Here is a 24,315-nt window from a genome sequence, read left to right on the forward strand (position 1 = left end):
AAGTAGTACTTGCAGTTTGGCTGCTTGTAGTAGTTAAATTGTAATCTGTGAATATACATACACATTTACTGGGGAAAAATAAAGCAAACCAACACCTTGCTGCAATAGAATTCTAGTAGATCTAAAATGCCAAGGCATGCTTGCCTAAACTTAGCTTAACTCAGCCTCACTCCTAAGAACTTGTTCATGAGGATTACATGTACGGAACAAGTCTGATGAATTATAACTTTTAAATTTATTATTTATATGAATAAAAATCAGGCTTATACATTAAGCTAATATTTAATGTATGAATAATTTTGTTGTGCTTTTTATCCAACAAAATCTGTGTAGAAATAAACAGAAAAACACTACACCTTCACTCTTAAAAATATTGATAACAAAATACTTATTTCTTCCCCCCAACCTTGACTGATAAGACAGATGTAATGAAGACAAAGACTACGCACAGAAACTGTGAATGTGAAGTGTTTAGAAGAAAACTGTCAAGCAGTCAATTAAAAGTATCTTGGGACAAAAGATCATCAATCATCACAAAAGATCATTACAAAAAGAAGTGTTGATCCACTAAATGTAGACAGAAAGATATAAATAGGGGAAAAAAACAAAGGCAAAAAGCAAAAGCTTTCTCTGAACTCAGGCAATCTGAGGTAATAAAAATGAAATGTTGCAATAAAAATGCACAAGGAAAAGAAGTACAGCTTTTAAAATGGAGATGTTTGCATCTAATTAAATAAAGCAGAATTTATAGGGGTGTATATGTCAAGTTTCACATACTGTGTGTTACACATTGTGATTTTATTAATGCTTATAGTGAAGCAATATCAGATATATTTTTTTCCTAAAATCTAGTGTCATTCTGGAATTTCTTTTTATTAAGATAGTGTCTTTTTAGACATTATGTTTGCTGACATTTCAAGATTCAGAATAGACACTGAACAGTGGAAATCCAAACCTCATTATTTTTTACAAATCTCATCAATTTCAAACCAATCACACAGTCTGGAGAGACAGATTCATTCAAAGTTTAGGGCTGGTAATATGGAGAGTATTCATTTGATGAGATTAACATTGTAATTTTATTATTAAAATCTATTTATAATAATATGATTATAGTAGGTCAGTATAGTGATTTGGCTACACTAGTTTGTGAGGTCACCCCTGAGAACTGATGCAAAAGGCTGCCTCATGCCCTTAAAGTGTTTTCAGGAAAAACCAAATGATTTTACATTCCAGAGAGAGACATTAACCTGCTGCCATGAGAGCAGTGTCACAAGTATCCATGAAGCCAGCTGTCTCAGTGACAAATGCCACACTGACTTATCTCTGACAGGTTTCTGGAGGCTGCTAAAATCAGCTCCTGTGTGTTTTGAGATCATGTTGTTCTCCAGATGGAGAATGGTACCACTGATTTATGGATACAAGGATTCATAGCCTGGATGGGAACTGGTACTAGTTCAGCAGTACAATGTGGTGCAGCAGAAATGTTTTGGGAACCCAGCCTGATCTTAGTCTTGATGGACTCTCCTCCCATGTCAGACATATGTAGTTGTAGCACAGCAGTTTGGCATTGAACAGACCTGCTGATGCCATCCTGGTGATGATCTTAGAGTGATCTCTCTCAGGAACAATCCATATCATGTCATTGCATTTGATTCTGGACATCCTTGAGGTATACCTTACAGTGCTGGTGATCCTAACAGGGGGAGCACAGAGCTATGTGGAGATGTTGGATATCACCGTCCTTTTTAGCTGCTTTCAGGACTGGAGGACTGAGTGCCTCCTGCTTTTTCTTCTTAGGGTTTTGAAGGTTCTCTCTTCTGTCCAAGGACATGACTGGGAATTGCCCACCTGTAAATTAATTTCTTCCACTATTTAAGTTTTATAAATACGTATCATAGACCCACAGAGCAGAGTCATTCTCTTCTTTTCATGCATTTCCTGAAAGAGTTTCTCTGGCCAAATTCTGGAGAGCTTTTCTACTACTCAGAAATCAAGTTATTAATTGTTTTGCTGATTAAGGATACCAGTTAAACTCAGACACCAGAGTGAAAAGAGTAGGTGTATTTTACTGGTGATAAGTAAATAATGTAACAGAGTAATACAGAAAACATACAGTAATAAAAGAAAGAATAGTGCACGTAAAGCAAACAAATAGGACTTAAACCAAACAAATTGGAAAATACAGTGTAATGCATCAAATTACTACATGAGAGAGAGAACAGTGATTAAGAAAGATCCCTCACCACTCGCACACGTTCCCATCACCCAGCCCCGCAGTGGCTGGGCATCCCCGGTTACAGCGAGGGTTTGCAGAGCCTGTCCCGGCAAGGGGGAAATCCTACGCGGGGCGTCCACCCACAGGTGAGGCTGCCAGAGTCGCTGTGAGCGGGTCCAGCCTTATATACCAGAGACTGGCAAACCAGAATAGCTGGCACCTTTGTTTTGAGCAGAAAACATCTGGTGTCACTCTCCAATTAGATTCCCCCAGAGCCTGGCCAGGGCTCAAGGAGAAATCCCAGGGAGTTTCTCTGCTTATCCAATTTTGGCCATGTTCTTTTTATAAGGCCACACAGCTGGCATCATGGCCTTGTTAACTTGCTCATACACAAGGAAGGAAGAAGATATATTCAGGATAGACATGTTTCATTATATCTAAGGTACACCTTTCATAAGCATACATATTTCGCTAATGACTACATACTGAGTTAGCATCTTCAGCTTGGGGCCCGTTGTTCAGGCTTCAATATTTAACACTTTGGCACATTTTACATCAGCATAGGTGGTTTGTTATAACCTAGTAAAATACCTACTAGCAAAAGAGTTATCAATTACAAAATATAAAGGATTAATCTATAGGTCAACTCTGGCTTGGGCCTATCGTCCAAGCCTTAGTACTTCATAAAAAAAAAAAAAAAAAAAAAAAAAAAAAAAAAAAAAAAAAAGGAGCAGCAACAAATCCTACCAGTACAAAAACATATTAACTACTAAACAGCGTAGCATCAAAACTCTATTTCAGATGGCTGAAAATACACAATTGAGGTTTACCTGTGCTGATGTTTAAAACATTTAATGTGATATGCTGTTGATATTCCTGGTCACAACCCACCTTTAAACAGTCATTAGTCGCAATTTATAAGAGGTACACTCTCCAGTGCATCTTCTTGAGCTTATGTTTTGTGTTGTTTAGAAACTACAGCTAGTAGTGATAAAGTATAGCTAGTTTATCATCTCAGCACCTCTCAGTTTGCTGAAACAACATACAACACCAATTTCAAATTCAGGGATGACTGCACAGTGCACTTCGTAAGAAATAAGATCCCTTACCTGGCCTGCATCCAGCATGCCAACTCCAACTACAGTAATTTCTGTAGTATGAGATTGCAAAAAAGTTTGGGGGAAGAGGAGGGCTGCTCCATGCAGATGGACAGGTTTGTCCCTTCCACAAGCCGCTTGGCTACGTGCATTCCAGTCTGTGGCTAGCATAGGCAAGTTTAAAATTATATACGAACAACTTAATTCTGTGGTAGTTAGTGATGGATAGAGAACTTCAGAGACAGATTAGTTTAGATAACCATGAGATTTAGTGATGGTTGTGGCAGCTCTGGTATCTGTTGGCAATTTAGCTCCTGCCACAAGTCTGTTTAGTAAACTCAGTCTTACCAAGCATCAGAAATTTCACAAAGAAGGCTAAACACAAGTTACACTTTCTTGCATAATCTCAGGTACTGTGAATCCCTAAATGTCTTATATGTGTTATATGTGTTTACTTTAAAAATGGGGAATAGACATTTTGGAGTAAGTAATGGGGAATAAGCCTGATCAAAACTACCAACTATGAAGGTATATAGATGTTGGAAAAAAATTCCTTTTTCTTACAACTCCCTTTCCTGACAAACAGTACCTGTCACTAACTAATTTTTTACACTTATTATTTGTGTTACTGACTTTCTACCAAGAAACAATTTGGTTTTGTTTTCCAAAACTTCAGACTTCAACCAAATTTGTTTTCTAACCAAAACATTTGCCCTAAACAACAATGTTTTTTTTTTGTTGTTGGTTTTTTTTGTTTTTTTTTTTTTTTTTCTGGTACAAACTGTGATGTCTTTCAACTGTGGCTGTCTTCCTTTATTCCTGTACAATCAACATATCAGCAATGGCAATCAAAACCAGAAAGTAGAAATATAGAGAGAGTAGAAAATAAAAGTTTCTTTTATTTATTTTTGATTCAGAACCTGTTCTTGGTTCGTCCTTTATTCCACCTTCAAGAAAACATTAAAAAACCCCAGGTTTCTATCTGAATCTAGTTTGGCAAAGCACTTCATGCTTAAATTTAAGGACAGGAGTAGCTTATTATGTTTTTGTTTGAAAAAAATGCATAAATATAGTCTTAAAATTACAATGTATGCTATTTCACTAGCAGATATGCTCAGAGATGGAACAACAGCAGACTCCATAATTTTGACATGTCCTACAGAGTAACAAAAATTATAGCAATCACCCGTATTTATATTACACATTAAACCCAGATTAGAATCCATGTTTATGTCCTACATCATCTCTTGCCACACTGATAAATCCTTAGAGTAAGTCTTTCTCAAATTCCAGCCTCTATTTTCAAGATGAAACCAGAGTTCAGCTGTGAAAGCTCTTCTCTCTTCTTAGGAGACAGAAGAGAGTATTTTAAGCATGGAGCGAGCCTAGTTTTCTCCTTCTTGGCTTGTGCTTCCACTTATGCTTTTGGTTCTTACTTCATTTGAAAGACAAAGTTACACTTGTTTTGTGGACTTGGTGGGCTCCAGTCTGAAAGGGACAATGATCTCATTAGTTTCTGCCCTCCATCTTAAATCATTCTGTCAGTGTTTCTTTGATCTACCCTTCCAGTGTCAGAATAAACTAGTTTTTCTTAAGTCACAGGTGGGGCAGAATAGAGAAGAACTCACATGGACAGACTCCAGTCTTATGTAAGACATGACAGTATTGAAAAGCTACCATTTCTCAACTAGAAATGATGTCTTGTTCTGTGAACTTCTTCTCTACTTCACTGAACCAAGAGATTAAATGAGGCAGTGTGATGGCAGGCAGTGCTTGCTGAAGCTTGGTCCTGGGAGTGTGCCTGTAGGCACAACAGTGCTAGCTATATTTGGTCTCTAAGTCAAACCCTGAGTTCAAGCCAGGCAGCTATATGCATAGCCAGATTTATTCCTTCTTCACTGGAAAATATTATGTAGCATACTGAAGGATTCAGTGAGTGATTAATAAAATCAACATGTTTTAGGCATTTATTCTTTAAAGATGTTAAGTGAAGGTGCAACTGTGAAACATTGGAAGTTAGTACACAGCAAAAAAAAATTCTTGAGTAAGCTAAAAATACTTGCAAACGAAATGGAAATACAATGGCTGCTATGTATAGGTTTCTTTGTGAACTTCAAAATGATGTAGCAGATGTGAATCTACATTTTCTGCAGATTATTAAGAAAAACTCACTACTCTGCAACATATATACATACATGATTTTTTTTTTTTTTTTCCATAAGTTACTTCATTGTGATCTGTACTGTCTGAGGGTCCTTGAGATAGATGCATTTGGAAGTGCGGATGAAGAAAGTGGTTTCCCTAGCAACAGAAACTTTGTGTGAAAACTCTTCAAATACATTCTTGTCTTCCTCTTTACTGTTTATGCCTTGCTCAGTGTTTTGGTTAGTACACACTATACAATTAATCTTTTAGAGCACTGTTCTCAAAACATTTGCAATGCCAATATGCAAGACTCCTTTACCCTGAAAAAGCCCTGTGCTCCTTAGAAGTCCTTCCAATGAATTTAAATAATTCACAAAAAAATGTACATTGTACATTTCAACAGATTTCCCAGACACTATTTTGTGAATTATTTAAGATCTAGGTTATAAAAATAGCCTTATTCACAAACCTCATCCTGAAGTTCAATTTAATTTCATTAAAATTTCTACTTATGATAGATTTAATAGATATCTCCAGTGTAAAAGTTTTCATTTCTCTCTCACACACAGAGTCTTTATATATGAGCATAAGCTAATGGTTTACTAGGCTGGTGAATGGTCAGCTATACCATATCTCTTAGTATAAGCAATTTGACTCAGAAAAGATTGCAATGTTTTCTCATTGACTTAGTCTTCATAAAACCCCAGGGGATAGCTCAGCTAGGTAGATGGCTTTATTAAATCTGTTTTACCAGCTGCAGTCTGCATGTTTTTGGTAGCATTATAATACATATTCACTGACAATTATTGCTTTAATGTTTTTCCCAGAACAAAAGCATAATAAATTACCCTTTTTACTTTTCATCTTATTTTACTACTATTTGCATTAGTGCCGAGTCAAAAGCAAGCAAAAACCAATCAAGTTGACACTCATGTTTCTGGTTGCTACCCAAGTATTTTTCCTCTTTCTTTCCTTTGACAATTTTAATATATGTAAAATTATCAGACACAAAAAATCTTTTGTACTGAAGTTTAGGAATCTATTCCAACTCTGTTTCTGGGATTTATGATACTGGTTCCAGTCTTTAGCTGGTTGTCTTTCAGAAAGAAAACATTTCATATAGAATGGAATTCCTGAGAGTTTGGTAGACTTAGGCAATATGCTTAGAACAGCCTTTGCACAGATAGAACTTGGTAAATGGATTTCCTTTTGCTGGGTAAATGTACTGGAACAGGACCATCACCAGCTACCAATAGATGCAAAATGCAACTCCTTTTCCTATTATTTATATTATTTCCTTAAAAATCCCCTTCTGGCCGATTATCAAAGATAAACAGAACACTAATTTGCATGATATTAACTACCAAACTGCCTTACCATTATCAGTTTAAATTTGTGAGAAAGGTGCTGAGCACAGGATTGGGTTTCATTTCTTCTGACTGAATCCTAGATTGCCCTTGTTAATCCTTTATGGAATAAGAAACCTGCAAGAGCTAGAATTCATGGCCACATCAATGAATATGTTATACTTGGGAAGAGTCAACACAGCTTCACAAAACTTCCAAGATGATCCATAATAATATTGATATGGGAAACTCTTTTGATACAGTTTGTAACACAGAGTACAAGCACAGTATGATATCAGAGCTTGTATGAGAAGAGAGAGCAGAGAGGGAGGTGCTCTAGCAGTGCCTCTCCTGGCTATGTGCACTGCATGTACGTTGCCAGTAATGTACAGCAGGTGCCCACACCACTATTGGGAAAAGGAGTAATACCGTTCATCACATTTTTCTTCTGCAACTCAGCAATTCTATGCAAAGTGTTACCCTATATAACGTGTGGTAAATCAGTTAGCATTTGAAAGATCACTGTGCATATTTCTGTTCAAACCTTCCCAAACAGCAGAAATAACTGATTCTGCAACAGTGGGCTAGTGTAAACTTGGATGTAGTAAGTCTATTTGGGTTTTCAAAAGGCTGTTGGTAATACTCCTAGCAAATAATTTAATCTGTCAGGGGACAAGTAGAAGGGTAAGTAACTGGTTAAAATAAGAAACAGAACAGGAGTAAATTATTTCAGGAGGGCAGAGTTATGTGACCAGTGAAACTCATCTGGGATATGTGCTGTAATATGTGTTGCTCAAAATATTAATAAATGAAGCAAAGCAGAGACAGTACAGGGACACAAGTTTGATGAAGATACTAGATTATTTAGAGTAATAAGGACAAGGGTCGGCTGGAGATATGAAGAATTATGTGAATGAGTAACTGAGAAGTCAAATGACAGATAAAATTCTGTGTATATAGATATGAAAAATTACAGCTGGAAAAGTTACATACAAAATGATAGGCTCTGAACTCACCAATACCACCTATGAGCAGATCTTGTTTTAGTACAGATTGAGCCATAAAATGTCAACTCAGCGCTCAGTGGCAGTGAGAAATAAATATTCAAAATTATTAGAAAAGAGAAAACAAAAAATCTTTATTATAATACTGTTCATCTATACCTTCAATATTTTCTACAGTTATTGTATCCTCACTCTCTAAAAGGGTATGTAAGAACTGAAAACTGGAGGAAAACAAGGGTGATCAAAAGTATGGACCACTTCCAGTGCAAAGAAGAGCTAAATTTGTCAGAAAGTCTTGAAAAGAGAGGAAGGATATGACAGAGTGGTTATGAGTGCCATGGCCATGTGTGGATAGGACTTGAAGATTCAACATTTCTTGCAGGTCAGAGACTAGAGACTAATAAATGAAGCCAGATCATAACAAAGAACATAAGATTGTTCTTCCGAAGGATGGAATTCTTTGTCAAAGGGCACAGTGGAAATAAAAAGCTGCATGCCTACAGAAGGAAACAGGTCATATCTGTAGAAAAGAAATTTAAGTTATTATATATATAGAAACCTTGTCTAGATCAGCAAGCCACTGAACTGCAAATAGGACATTAAGCTGAAGTATGTTTGCAGTTTTCTTACTCTTGTCTAAGTACCCACTTAGAGTCATTGCTGGAATGAGGACACAAGAGAGACATAAAGCCTTTCTTCTGTTCTTATATATCTGCAGAGACTCTATTAAAATATTTTACCAAATACTTATGCTATGTACTGATATAATCCTGAACATCTTAGTCTTATTTCCCTATGTTAATCACTCATTTATTATTCATGTCGTCTTTCATAACTTTTTACTAGTCTCTAGCCTCTCTTATCTAAGTCCTTCATATTTATTCAGGAATCATACTCTTTAATTGAGGTTGAGCTGAAAGATCTGTTGCTTCTTGTTTTCCTTTGGATATTTTCCAATATAATGTTCCTATGGGATTATTATGACCAGCAAAGAGTTAAAAGAAAAGTAAGCAATCATTCTAAATCTCATTCTTTCATTTCCATCTGCTCCATATTTTGGGGCCATGCTCAAATCTTCTTTTCTTTCATTTGCCTTAATTTATTTTCATCTAATTCTGCTATCACCCTTAATTTTACGAGTCTGAAATTCCCCTAGAAAACATAATTTTTAAATATTCCATTTTCGCTTATAAGCAGTAAACCACAGATCCTATAATATCAAGCTATCTGTTAAGTTTTGATCCCTCAGAGACCACTGTTGTCACTGACTTCTGCTTCTTCGTAAAAAGGTCCACTGCTTCATCTTTTGCCCATGCCATTTCCTTTCCTGATTTACACTATAGCACTTTAACAGATCCAGTATGCCACTGTACTTGCATCCAGATTTAAGAAGAAAAAAAAAAAAGCTGTACACCAACTTTACCCACACATTATAAGGACATAATCACTAACCACATTATTATTGGCAAAAAGACAGTAAAGAGGAAGACACCTTGTACTGACTGTTTATATAGATATAAAATGTAATAAGGCTAAATTTTCATTTAAATATTGGAGACTGCTTAAAATAAATTACTTTAAATTTGTCCCATTTATGCTGTCCTTTTAAGCTGTGAAGAACCTTTTCAATTCTTTGTTGATTTTTTCCTTTTTTCTAAGCTGCCATTTTATTTTCACTGTTTGCTGATTATCATTCATGCAGAAAAGTCCAAAATCTTATCCCACATAATTTAATTTTATTAACTAGAGTTATTAAATGTTACAAAATATTTAAAGACAGACCTTAGAAATTGGTAATCTGTTAGAGAACTGTAAACCTGTATGCAACAGTTTGAATTAAATAAGCCTGTCATCAGTTGATCCACTGTAAATTTCTATCACCTTACCAAGAAAATCATCATTAAAAAAGAATCTCGTGTCAAGTGATTCTTTGACAATACATCTGATACATATGAAGATAGATACATCTATCACCGTTCCAAGAGTGTATGTTATAGTGCTAGTTTTTATGTTAGTTAGTTATATATAGTTAGATATAAATAGAATTTAGGTTGGCACAAGGAAGTATTTTTATAAAAGTCCTGCAGAGGTATCTGGCCATTTAAAATTAATCCTGTGTCTTCAGCATAATTTTAGCACTAAAATCAACAATAATTCTTTACCATATTCTACAACAGTATTTAAGGCAAATATGTTATTACTCCTTATTTTTTTATTATAGATTTTCCAATTATTAATTTTATTTTGTTATTCAGCCTTTTTTTCTTGGTGAATATTTTTGAGAATATTTTGTGAATACTTGAACCTCTGTCTCACTGATGGTACTCAGTTTGTTCATTAGTAATTCTTCTATTAAGTAGTAATTTATTTTATTGGTAGACAATAATTTAACTTTTTTTTTTCCCACTAGCTACACCTACTTTCCTATACAGTTTAGGCTTAGTCATTTCAGCCACTTTATTGACTACCTGTGTTCCGTTCTGACTTATATTAATACTTTTCCTCCAATCTGTCCATGATGAAAAATGTAATTTCATTTGTTGGCCTTATCTTTTAAGTGTAACAATTTGAAGTTCTGATTTTTCAGATATGCCTGCTGAAAGAGCTATGACCCATGTCTGTGAACCAAAATACCTCCTAAAATCTCTCACTTTGTGTCATGTGTAACACACAGAACTGTTTTGCTTCAGCAGAGGAGGTTTTCATTACTGTGGATAAGTTCATAAATGGCATAAACACTTCATTTTTTTCTAATTTATTTATTTTTAAAAAAATTAATTTAGATATGACTAAATTAGTTTGCACTTAAAATGATTTCTCCATTGGTTTGCCCTGCCAAGAGATTATCCTATCACATCTGATGTATGTTCTCCTGATCTGTACTTTTGAACATAATTTATATTTCTTTAAGAATTACAACTCTTTGTAGCACTGATGGTGCTCTGGCAGTGAAGCATATACCTCTTCACCAAGGGATAGTTTATTTTAATACATGAAGAAATCCCAGATTTCCTTTATCAAAATGAGGTTCATCCACTTGAATTGTCATCTCTTTTTATTTATCCTACTGTATTTCACAATACCTGAACTAGAGATTAGTTAGTTCATTTTAGAGGAGAAATGGAATAAGAGGAGATGTCTATTTAATGTATAGATTTGCACTGAAATGATGTTGTCACTTACTGTGACATATACATGTTTTTCAATTTACAGATCTACAAGAGGGAGATCTCTTCCTTGATAAGTTGTTCCAACCAAAGAGTTAAATAAATACACTTTATCCATAGCTTCAACTTCTACTGGATCATTTCATATCTTTATTTGCTGTACATTTTCATGGGTCATCATTCATTCATTCACATTGTTCTTGAGTTTGAACAGTGTATTTCGGTAGAACTACAACAATGCCAGAATACAGCTGATATAGTATCCTTACTTCTGGTTAATATTTCTACATGCATAAACCAATAACAATTTGAGATAAAGTCTTGCAACCAAAAAATTAATTTAAATATTAGGTTAGATAAATCATTAAATAAACATAAAAATAATCAGTACTAAGATCTCCTAACAATGCTTGTTCACAGGAAGCAGATGTACAGTTGATTATGGGTGCCGATAACGAAAGTATTTATTAAAATCACTCAGATCTATAATTATGAAGTTGATTAAATATTATTGAAATCAGTTGTTGTACTGGGTGTAGGTGGCAAGATGAGCTGCAGGCGTGGCCTCTGTGAAGAGAGGCCAGGGTTGCCCACATGCTGGACACAGATGGTTCCAGCTGACTCCAACAGACCTGCTACAAGGCACAGCTAGCCCCACAGCCAAGCTGGTGGCAGCTCTGTGAGAACGTACTTAAGAAAGAGCAAAAATACCCAGTGAACAGAGAAGATTGAAAAAAAAAAAACCCAACCCAACCCTCCAATGTGAGAATCAACAGTGCAAACACAAAGGTGAGAGAAGGATAGGGAGGAGGTGCTCCAGGTGCCAGACCAGAGATTTCCCTACAGCCTGTGAAGAGGATCATGATGGAGCAGATATATATGCTTCAGCCTGTGGTGAGCCCATGCTGGGGTAGGTTTATCCTGAAGACTGCAGCCCAAGGGAAGGACCCATGTTGGAGCAGGAAAAGAGTGTGAAAAGGAAGGAGCAGTGGAGTGGAGCTGTTATGGACCCCATTCTCCATCCCTGCTGCATCACTTGGCGGGGGGGAGAAACAAGAGTAAAAATAGTAAGTCTGAACGGGTAATACACAATGAGCTTGCTCACCACCCTGCGACCAGTATGCAGCCCGCCCCCAGCAGCGATCCTGACAGAACCAAAGATGCTGCCATGCTGACTGGAAGCGGAAATGAGAGAGAAGCCACCTACCTCCTTTATGTACCGAGCATCATGTCACATCCGTCATGGCCAGTCCAGGCCCGGCTCTCCAGCTGCGCCCCTGCCCAGCTCAAGGAACATTAAGTCTACGCTGGCCGAAATCGAGGTTGGGTGCTGTGGCTGTGCTCCCTCTCAGCTCAAGAAAATTAACTCTATCCCAGCAAAACCAGGACAGGGTGAGAGTAAGCTGTTGTTTTAATTTTGACCTTTGTTTCTCATTATTCAAATGTATTTTATTTGGCAACAAATTAAATTAAGTTTTCATATGTCAAATTTCTTTTGCCCATGACAGTAATTTTTCAGTGATCTCTGTCTTTACCTGATCCATGGCCTATGTCATCTTCAGCCTGCATCTTTCAAATCACTTTTAGAATTCCAGTTATTGGACTACTGACTAACTTGTCTTGCTCTGTGACAAGAATTGTGTTTTTGAAGTATGAAAGTTCTTCCATTTAAGAGCTTGGTCAAGTAATTTTCTTCAGTTTTACTCTGTCATTTCAAAATAATCAGGCTTACACATTTATTAGTACCAGTCTTCACTCAAGTGATTACCTGACCTGAAAAGTAAGATGTCTTGCTTTAATCCTTTGCCTTTTAATAACTGTAATTGTCAAATCTTGGCAATTTCATCTTTCAGTGCCCTTCTTATACATTCTTAGGTGAAGACATTTATAGAAAATATCCTAATTAAATTAGCACTTTAAAAGTGTGGAGCACATTCTGCATGTATTGGTAAAGAAGTCTATTATTTTATTTTCCCCAGAATTACTCAAAAGACTATTTGACAGAACTTTCAAATAAATAAATGTGGTGTTATCTCAGTGGAACAACTGAGATTAAATTGTGCCAACAGTCTATGGAACAAAAAAAAAAAATCATATTAAAATAACTGAGTACTGGGTTTCTTTCTAGTCACCGCAAATATAAGTCAAACAAATATAATAACCAGAAAAATTCAAACTAAATTCAAGTGTCTGATGTTTTCCTTATAAACAAGCTGTTATTCTTCTTGAATATTAATTTCCTGTTTTCAAATTCAGTGGTAGGTCAAACAGCTAAAATGCATGTCTTGACAAGAGTTATTTAATCCCATCAAGGTGAAAACATTTTAAATATATAATTTATATAATGACTGTGCTTCTGTAAAAGCTATTGAGCTCAAAAATCAAAGGGTAACTGAGTGAATCTATATCTCCCCAGTGAGGTAATAAATGTACTTTAACACTGACATTTCGTTGGGCAGTACTCTTAAGAGCTGTTCAGAGTGCTTAAAATGCTGACATCGGTTAATCCATTTGTTACATCACAAATTTAGACATCTGTTAAATTTTTTGCTTGATTGCCTTGTTTAAGGCTCATAGATCTAAGTACAATGTCAGCTCTCCTGTGTATGGTGTTACTTTATCTACATGCTGGTTTACCACTTCATTGGTTAATCCATTTTGGTTATTATCTGGAAGTGCTATTAGCAACAGTGATTTCCCAAACTCTTATTAATTCATTTTCACACCAAATTTGAGATTTTTATGGGCCATATACATAATAGTTCAATGTAATAAGAAAAGTGAATTTAAAGCTTGTTGTCTTGCATAGTGACAGATATAACAGTTTAGTCATGAGGCAGTGGCTGCTGATTGCTTTTTTTGAGAAGATGTCTCAGATGTGACATGGCAATATGGCAATAAAAAGCCATCCTCAGTAAGCAGCACTGTCACTTCATTTGGAACAGAGCTCTGCTGGAGTTTTTACTGATCAGAAAGATGGAGAACCTAATATCTTTTCTTGTCCTATCAGTATGAAGTAAATTCTTAAGACTAGGGACAACTATTTTCTGATACATAATTTCTTTCAATTAATATTGAAATGCTTTGTACAACTGGGAAAAATATCAGCATGGGAGACTGATATGTTTCTTCCCACCCTAACTGCAATAGAGTGATTCTGTAACATGATCCTGAAGAAATCTAAAAAGTATTCATTTCAAAATATTCCAAAGATTTTTTTAAATTTTTTTTTAATATTTTGAATTGGTAATCAGATTAAAAGATTGATATCCACAACTTCCTAACTTGTCCTGAAACTTGCATATTCTTCTATTGTCTCACCTGTCACTAGAAAAAACAATTTTATATAGATGAAAAATATAGGTGCTTTTGTTTCCTTTGTTCCTTCTTTCTTGTCCTGTACTATTTTTCAAAAGAGGTTTAATATTCTCTTACTATAATAATTTAAGCATGTGTTTCAGTATTATAAAAAATGCAAGCAAGCATTGAGACTGTTTAATAGGTAAGTTTTCATGTGAAAGTGTTATAATTACTCTCTTAATTTCCAGCCTTGTAATATACTTCAGTGCAGTTTCCTAAATCTGCATTGTTTCTTAAATCTGACTGTCCATGATCCATTTTCTTTATCAGTGTAGGAGCTTTGCCTTTGGAATTTCTTCATCTTCCACAGCTGTCCGGATCTGGTACTTCACCACAGTATCTTTGCATCTTCTATGTACTTATCTTTACAACCCCTTATGAGAGAGTCAAATAGAATTATCTGTTTTACATATGGGGAGGTTAAACACAGAGAGATTAAGACATAGGTCTTAAAATGATTTAAGAGTTATGATTTGAATGGTGCACTCTCTGATTTTCAGGTGTCTTTCTGATAGAAAACAGTGTTAAATTGTAGTTAGATCATCAGCACACCGTGTTGATAAATTAGACAAATTTATCCCCATGGCATTAATTCAGGATTATGGGTTCTAAAACAGCTCAACTTCAGAAAACATAATTTTATCATAGCTAGTTCATGCCAGACAAAGGTCTAAAACGTTATGCTAGACATTAGACAAGGACAATGAATAGTATAATCATGAAGCTAGATAAAATTAAATATTAGAGAGCATAATTTTGTAGATCAGTAGAATGAGCAGATGATTACAATACCAGTGGACTCCAGATTCCTGGGATGGCACTCTATTTCCTGGGACTTATTTTGCAATTTTTAATTAAATATATTGGTTAAATGAATATAATTTGTTAAGGTAGTTGGATTATTTATTTATGTAAATATATTTACATGCTAATATTTTTTCTAAAAGTTCTAATACTATTAGCTCTTTGCTCTTTTATGATGATTTTGATTTTCTCATATCACTATACTTTAGATCCACTGATAGCACCAACCACTTAAGAATAACTGCAAGCATAGTAAAAACATGCTGAATATGCTGACTTGAAGTAAACACATTCTTTTGTAATAAATCTTTGATTTTATGAATAATAGAAGAAAGGTAACATTTATCAGTGTTTGTAAATTTAATATATTTATGCTTTGGTGAAAATATTTGAAAAGTATAAACTGGGTCTATAAATTATAACTCTCCAAAGAATAAATAATTTCACTTTACAATAAATGATTTTGAAACTGAATATTCTTGGATTTGACACTAAATTGTAAGTGGTTAAATACTGGCTGATGTCTTTAAATATTAACTAGACTTTATTTTGCAGCTAAGAAATAAGCAGAAATGAAGTAAAATATTAATGCCTCATTGATCCATTTGATTCAATAACTTTATCTGTCATTTATCCTCTTAATATCTCATATTGGACTGTGCGACTGAAGGAGGCTGAGTTTAGTGCTGTCAGCTAAGGTCTAAAAGTCAAAATGGATGGATTTATTTTTCTCGCTTTACTACATAAATTCTTTGTGGAAAAAATACAGTATGTTGATAAGTTCAAAGTTATCTAACTAAACACTGATGTCAAGAAACGTCATATTTAATCACCAGAAGACATATACTCTCATAAGAAAGCCTGAATTTGACAAAGGAGAGAATAATTGTTCTGAAGCTACAGGAGGAATATTGTGAGCCCACATATTGTTAGATTAAAGTATGAAAATGGAGGACATTCTTATTCAACATGTGATGTAGATACAGTTTCTGTTCACTTTTGTGAATGTTATCACTATCAAAATTACAGATTAATCATAGTTGAACTGGTAAAGGTCTGTGTTTTGTAGAAGAAAAATTGTGAAGAGCAAATCAAAAGTCTCTGTCAGAGTAGTATATATTCATATCACACAAATGTGCTATGCAAACCGTCCCATGGCAGGAGAAAGTGAATACAGAATAACACTTTTGTAATTTCACAGTTTGGCTACAACTAAAATGACTTCCATCTTCAAAGCTTCTAAGCACTTTAGCCTCCAACTATCATGCAGTTATCATGCTACTTACACTAGGATTTGGTCTTTGACATATATCAAGTGATTTTCAAAGGTACCCCAAGTAGCCATTAGGTGTTTTGTTTTCCATTTTCTGCATAGATTATTGTGGCATTCACAGATCCATTATCTGAACTGGGTTAAAATTCAGGAAATATTAGCTTTTTGCCTATGTTCAGGACACAGAATAATACCTCTATTTTGACACACCTTTAATAAACTGGACATTTTTTTTTATCTTTGCAAAATGGAATGAGATTGCTGGTTTATTTATCCTTCATGCATATCTGAAATGTAATTGGGAGAGTTGATGTTACTGACATATTATTAAGCTATTTCAGTTCTATATGTCGTTCTGCAATAAAACAGAGGATAGCAATTTTAAGCTCTGTGCTGCCTACAAAATAATAGGAGTACCTTAGAGTCTACAAAACATCTTGATAGTATTACTCATTTCTCATTTTACAAGTTTTAATTGAGAACATTATCAATTAATGATTCCAGACTAAAAGTAATTGTTAATAAAATTCTGGAGATCATATCTACCCCTACTGCTGTAAATTCTGACTATCCCAGCTAAGGGATAAGAGTCCAGCCCTACAGTTTTTCTATCAGAAGATACAGTGCCTATTACAGTGAGTTGATAGTGAGAGAGTGGTATACAGTGCTTCTGAAACTAGTGCTCTTGAAAACTGATGGCTAGTTTCTCTGGGAATAGATCTTCTATCCTATGATATGAATGACATTGGTATCAACTTCTGAAGCTTTACAGGTATGTGTCAAGTCCTGCCAGGACATTTGCATGGGACTACAAAACTCAGTTAATCAGGGTGAGGGGATGGGCACAAATGGTGTGCTGCAGCAGTTTGAACTACTACGTTGTTAACATGCCCACCCACAAGTTCTTAGACCACACTAACTAAACTGGCCCTGCTCTGAGCAGGGGGGTGAGCGAGGCCACCTCAGGGGCCCTCTCCAAAGAAAGTGATTCTACAGTTTTGTGAGTCCATGTCTGTCCCAAGCAATGCCTGGAGATGAGACAGACACTGCTCTCAGCATGCTATAATGGATGGAGCCTTTCTATTTTTGGATAGAAAAATGAAGGCAGAGAACTTATTAATATGGTTACAAGTTAAACGTATTTGTTCTGCTTTCCGTGGGGACCAGAAGAGACCATGATTTTCTTGAATTTCCTGGCATGACCATAGTGATAAGGAAAAACCTTAACAGTAAGAAAGGCAAGGCATATGCAAATTGTACAAAATGTCTGCTGATATAAAGCTATACAGCATTTACTTTCCTGTATCTTTCTGTAAACTGAGGCTACTGATGAGCCATCAGATGTATGAAATATACAGGCCTCATCAATAAAAATACTTGATATCCTGTTTTTCTTACCATAGCCATCCAGTCAATGCTATTCCTATGCTATTACTATTTAATATTATTTATTCAAGGTGAATTTTTAAACGTAAAAATAGATATCTATGTCAAACTATATTTTATTATTACAGTTTTTCAAAAAGGAATGTTCCTGTGCACATATTAGCAAACAGACTTTTTAAAGTAATTTCACAGTCAGTCAAATAAATAGGTTGCTATAATTCTAGTGGAATGGGTGAATATTTTTATACTCATGCTTTCCTTAAGGAACACTTTGTACAATTTTCTAAGTGTTGATCAAGACAATGATTTTGTTGCAAAAGCCCTGCTGTGGTTCATGACCTCTTGTAGAGTTGTCTATGTGAAAGAAGTCTAGACTCAGATGACGTACAACAAAAGCAAGACAGCTAGGCTGAAATTTCTCTGGAGTCCATAGACTATGCACAGCAGTGACATCGCACGTTTGGAAACTTTCATAACAAATCTGGTTGTTACATAATTTGACCTTTCCTGCAGACTAAACTCTTATGAACATCACTGAATTCTTGCACACACACCCCCACACACACACTCCCGCTAAGAATTAGGAAAATGTACATGCAATTAAGTGGGGTTTGTGTAAATACTGTGTGTGAGTCTAGAAAATAGATTGTTACTACCACAAAAGTCAGAAGGAACCTAGGAAACCTCAGTTTTTATTTTAGTACATAAATTGCATTTGAGTAACTAAATTACCTTACCCTAAACTATGTTAAGGAAAAAGAGTTTGACATTTCTTAACATAGGCATTTTTTGTGCATAAGAGATGAATGAGTGGTTATCAGCTAGAATTTCCAGCAGTAATATGTCTTGTTTGTTCAATCTTTTAAGTAGTACATAAGCAAATATATCTGTAACCTGCAGGCTCAGCACACAGATATGTATGCGTATCACTGTCCTCTCAGTATTAACCTTACCTGAGCTCCTGTCCCTCCAATGTTGACTTTGTTTGTGTACAAATCCTTTTATTAATTTAGGATGAACCTAAGGACAATGATTTCTCCTAGGAGTAATGATTTCTGAATTCCTCTATGTGGGTGCAAGAGTCTACCCAGCTGGGGCAGTGCTTCTCTCCTGTCTGACATGGTTTTCCCACAGCTCTTCAAAACAAACAAAACTGTAAGAGCTCCTTTCTCTGCATAATGTTTTTTTTGTTTTTTTTTTTTTTTCTATTCTATTCTATGTATTCAGAAGACAAAGTTAATGTCAACCTTAGGTTAATGTAATAAAAGTGATGATTTGATTTCAGTTGCTGGGAACCCTTAAAAGGGATGATTGGGTTTTTAATTGCCTTCATGCACTTATTTACCTGCAGGCTGTAGATATCTTTTTCTCAAATATTTTCACATCAGTTTGACAATGCAAGATGAAGCATACTTGGAAAGTTTGATATAGCAGTTGCAATAACAAAAGTACAGTAACATCTATAATAAAAATCTTTTGATGTTTAGTGTAGCAGACACTCTCCTATGTTAAATAAATACATCAGATTTGAGTGTCCGTCTACACTGGCATATAAATTTATCAGACCTTCTTACTATGTGCTTGCATTGTGTGACTATCAGAAGTGGTAAAGGAATGGTAGCAAATGTACTGAATTTATTACAGAAAAATAAAATGAAGCGGAAATACAGCTAATTAGATCAGTGCTTAAGTAGGAACTAGTGGGTCTGAGACCATTGAAAATCTGACCTCCAGAATCTAAATTTAAAGCTCTATTTTTAATATTGCAATTATTGAAGTATTTTATTCCTGACAGTCCTCAATTAAATAGAAAAATGAAAATTGTTTCTCATATCCTAATTTATCACTATAGTCATAAGCAGAAATAGGAGTTGAAAAGAACACATTTTCTTGTATTACTGGAATTATGATACAGGATAAAATACAGACTTTCATATATTTTTTCATAATGACTTCTTCATTCTGCTGAAAAGATGTCCAATTTCTGTAGATATCAAAGCAATACTGAAGATGGTAAATCAGTAAACATCATTTAAATTGACAGCATCACTCATTTATAAATGATAATCTTATAAATTTATAACTAATGGAAATTTCCCACTGAAAGTAAAATTATAATTCGGAATCTGACCAGAAAAGTGTTTTTGAGGGAAGTTAGAGTTTTTTCATATTTTCCAGGTTGACATATGCATATTAAAGATCAAATTACAACCACAAAGAGATATCTTCATAATGACTTGTTTTTTCTTATGAGTTTCCCCTTTTTTTTCCTGAATTTTAGATCTTGTTTATTACAGTTTTTTACACATTTTGTCCTCAGACTTCTCACTATCGTAAGTATAAATGTCATATTTATATAATACTATGGTTTGGGTTTTTTTTGTTTGGGTTTTTTGTTTGTTTGTTTGGGGTGTTTTTTGTTTGTTTGTTTTACTTATTAGGAAAATACTATTTAATTCCTCCTTGGAAAAGTCACAATGATTAAGTGGACAATAAAAAGTCTGTGTTAATCAAAATAATCCTATTTACAAATCTCTTTGATTTTCATGGTAACATCTGACTGTATCAAAAATGTAAATACCTATCCAAATTTGAATCATCTTAGATTTAAATGGTATCCTCTTGTCATTGTTCTGGGACTTTTCCACTAACAGGACTTGGAGTCACATAGCTAGTCAAATCTATTTATTCATGTTCTTATAAAATATATATCACTATATAGCAAAAAGAGAATAATAATTGTTTAATGTCACAAAGTACATCAAGACAATTGGCATCCAGAAATGCATAGAAAAAGGAGAATAAATATTCTGCTAGTTTAGAAAATTCCCAGTGAACATAGATGAAAGTAGTCTGAATATTTGGCCTTCTTCATCCCCAACTGGTAAGAACAAGGTGTGCAACAGCTGACCTTTGAGACTGACATTTTTTTTAAGATGCTGCTGCATTGGCTACATTACCCATAAAGAGAACAGACACAAATTATAAACATACTGCGGAATAATATTATGGGTTCACCCTGTTGTAAAAAACAGCCATTCTGCAGTACCTGTGTCAGGAAAATTATTGCCACCAAGGAGTTCCAAGACAGCATTAAATGACAGCACATTTAGCCACTGAATATAAGAAGCCTTATGTCATTACCTCCATTGGCTGAAAAATGGAGCTGAGGATATTTTTCTGTGGGTACTAGAGTAAGGAGATTAACTAATACAACTTTCCTGTAGATAAATAGTGCTGTGTAAAACCACTTTACATAACAAGATAAGATTTCTACATATGTTTACTTTTAAAAAATATTTCAGTTCAGACAAAAGTGTTCCTTAGAAAAAAGTGCATTTCATAAAATAAAACATAAAAATGTGTTTTATACACTTCAGAGTTTTCCAAAACTCAGAATGACTGATGTAGTTATCATTTAATATATGGTATTAATCATACCAATTTAAGAATAAGCTAATCACTATGAGCTCTTTTCATAGTCAACAAAATTAGATAAACATATAAATACCTCCAGAAATATACAAATACCTCAAGAGGACAATTCATCTTACCTGTCTTAGCCCCATACTTCAAAATGACATAACTATCCCTTGTTTGTGCAGCCAACAAAGACTGGCTTTGCCTTAGACATCTAAGTCTTTTAGATAGCTAATCTAGGTCTTCAAGGTGTTCAAGCAGTGCCTTATGGATATAAAAAGTGCATTATTTATTTTATCTAAACTCTATACTTCAATGGTATTCCAATAAATGAGATAAAGACAGAGTTGACTGACATAATCTGGTAATAAGCTAAAACATAAACAGTCAGTGCAGTTGACGGAACCTAAGTTATTTATGCTCATTTAAGCAAAACAAGCAGAATCTGGTAGGTTGTATTATTTGACTACTCAGTAGACTTATCTGAGTTATAATGTCTTACACAATGTAACCAAACTATTGTTATAAGATAAAATCACTGGCATAGCAAGTGCACACTAAAAATTGAATGGGGTGCCCTGTCAGTTTCAGCAATATTGCTGAACATTCTCATTTAGATCCTTGCATCTTGAACTCTTCATGTCATCAGATTTCCTTACACAGTTATAATTGGATTTTCCTGAAATGAATTTAAATATATATACTTGCTCTCTGATAATTTAAAAAGCCAACTGTGACTTTAAATTTGCATAAGATCAAGAGAAGCACAATACACAGTTTTTAAATTTGAAATGAGAATGAAAGTTCAGAAGATATAGAAAAATACAGATTACTATATAGATACTTTAATGTGCATCATATTAAACCTTTATCAAGGTGAATTAAACATATTTTTTTTGGGGAAAAAAAGAGCTTCTGTTTCAGATAAGTGCTTCTTTCATGGAAGAGAAAAAAGATAAATAGAAAACATTTTTTTTCCAGCTCTTTTATTTTCAAGGGATTTTAAGTAGCAAAAATTTTGGTGCATGCAAAATAAAGTTGAATCTGGTATTTTGTTTTTTCTCCAGCTAACATATTAACCTTCTAATATATTTGGTCCCTTTGTGTTTGACCCCAACTGATTTGTTTTGAACAAAAATGTAAGATAATTTGAGTAAGTTCATTTACAACATCTCACTTCATATTTCGTAAAGCGAGGGTTTATCTTAAAATGACAACATATATATTGTTTTACTAAGTAATACACTTAAAAACCTATTTAATGAAAAATTCTTCCCACCTTATACCAGTATTGTAATATTTTCTCCACAAAACAGTGATGAGTGTTAGGTTATGTGATTAAAGGTCCATCTCCATAAGCCTTTCACAGGGGAATGTCAGCCCTAGAGGTTGGGGAACACCAAGTACCAGGAGCTAGGCTCTCTGGGGCACCTCACAGACTGAGGGAGGGAGTCACTGCCTATTGCAATCTATGCCATCTCCTGATTAAACTCCATTTAGAACTGTTTTCCTGGGTGAGAGACTCCATCTGTGTCTGTGTGTGTGTAGAAGTTTCTGAGAGTCAGTACCTGCAGTAAGACCGCAGGACCGTAAGTCTGAGCTGGATACTGGAAAGCCTGAGAGCTGGCTACTGGAGAAACCAGGGCCAAGATAGCTCCTGGAAAGACCATGACATCTGGGGTTTGACAACTGGTAAAATCATAGGTCTGGACCAGCAGCCTGGGGAGACCTCTCTGCATGTGTGTCTGCGTGAAGCAGATGGCAGACCTGGGGATCCAAGGGTCAGCAACAGGATTGACTGATTGTCAAAGGCCAGTTACAGGGAGCATCACTCATGTGTACGTGTATATGTGTGTGTAGGTCTAAGTATCAGCAACTAGAGTGGGGCTGCAGTCTCGGGGGCTTGTATGCCCAAGTGCCAGCAGCTGGGAAGACTGGGATTCAGGGGCCATCATGAGCAGAATAAGTAAGCCAGCTGCTGTGGGGATCCACACTGTACATATATGAATTTTCCACTATATGGGTTTTCACCCTGATTAGCCCAAAATTAGAACAGAGTGAGGCTGTTGGTGCACCTTCTGTTTATGTAAGTGAGGAGTTTTTATGTCTGTGTTCATTTGTTAGGCCAGCTGTTTACATAATTTCGTATACAGAGAGAGCTGTGACTGTTTACCCTAGAGAAGAGAAGAGAAAGCTAAGGTGTATCAATGTCTACAATGTCATCAATGTCTATAAATACCTGAAGGGAGAGTATAAAGGAAATGAAGCCAGGCCCTTTTTAGTGGTGGCAGTGAAAGGTCCAGAGTCAATGAACACAAACTGAAGTACAGCAAGTACCACCTGAACATTAGGAAACACTGGCATAAGCTGCCAAGGGATGTTGTGGAATCTCCATCCCTGGACATACTGAAATGCTGTCAGAATGTGGTCCTGGGCAAGTGGGTCTAGCTGGGCTTGTTTAAGCAGGGAGGTTGGACCAGATGTCCTCCAGAGGTCCTTTCCAACCTCAACTATTCTGCAGTTTTGTGATATAGTCTAGAACTCTGAAGGAAAGAACAAAGAAGTGGTATCATAAATTTTGAAAAGACTACTTAAATTATGGAATCTTGCTCAGGCTCAGAATTAAAATTGATTTAATTATGAATATACACACTTAAAATAATGTCTTAACTCATGTGTTTCATTATCCTATGCTATTTTTTCTATCATATGCTTTTTATGATGCTTGTAATCTAAAATTCTGAATATCTCTATTCTGAGCATAAATGGTTGTAAAATCTGATAATTTTAGGCCAAGTTTACCAGTGACCAATACATCACAGGTTTACAAACAGAAACTGAATTTTGATGAAAGGTTTTATGAGCTGAAGTGTTTGCAGTCATCAGGTTGTGTATCTATGTAATTCAGCAATGCGTGGCTACAAAAGATGCATAAGGAAGTTCCTCAGGCCATCTGATGCAATTAAGGAACAAGGAGCTAGAGATAGGTCTGCTCTGATAGGCTTTCTGGTATGAATAAAGAAATAAATTAACTGAGAATCTTTAATTTATGAAACAGAAAAAACTACTGAGATAGAAGTTCGTGCAGTAGGAAA

The sequence above is a fragment of the Athene cunicularia genome (assembly GCF_003259725.1).
Source record: "Athene cunicularia isolate RWA chromosome 3 unlocalized genomic scaffold, athCun1 chr3_part1, whole genome shotgun sequence".
Lineage (NCBI taxonomy): Eukaryota > Metazoa > Chordata > Aves > Strigiformes > Strigidae > Athene > Athene cunicularia.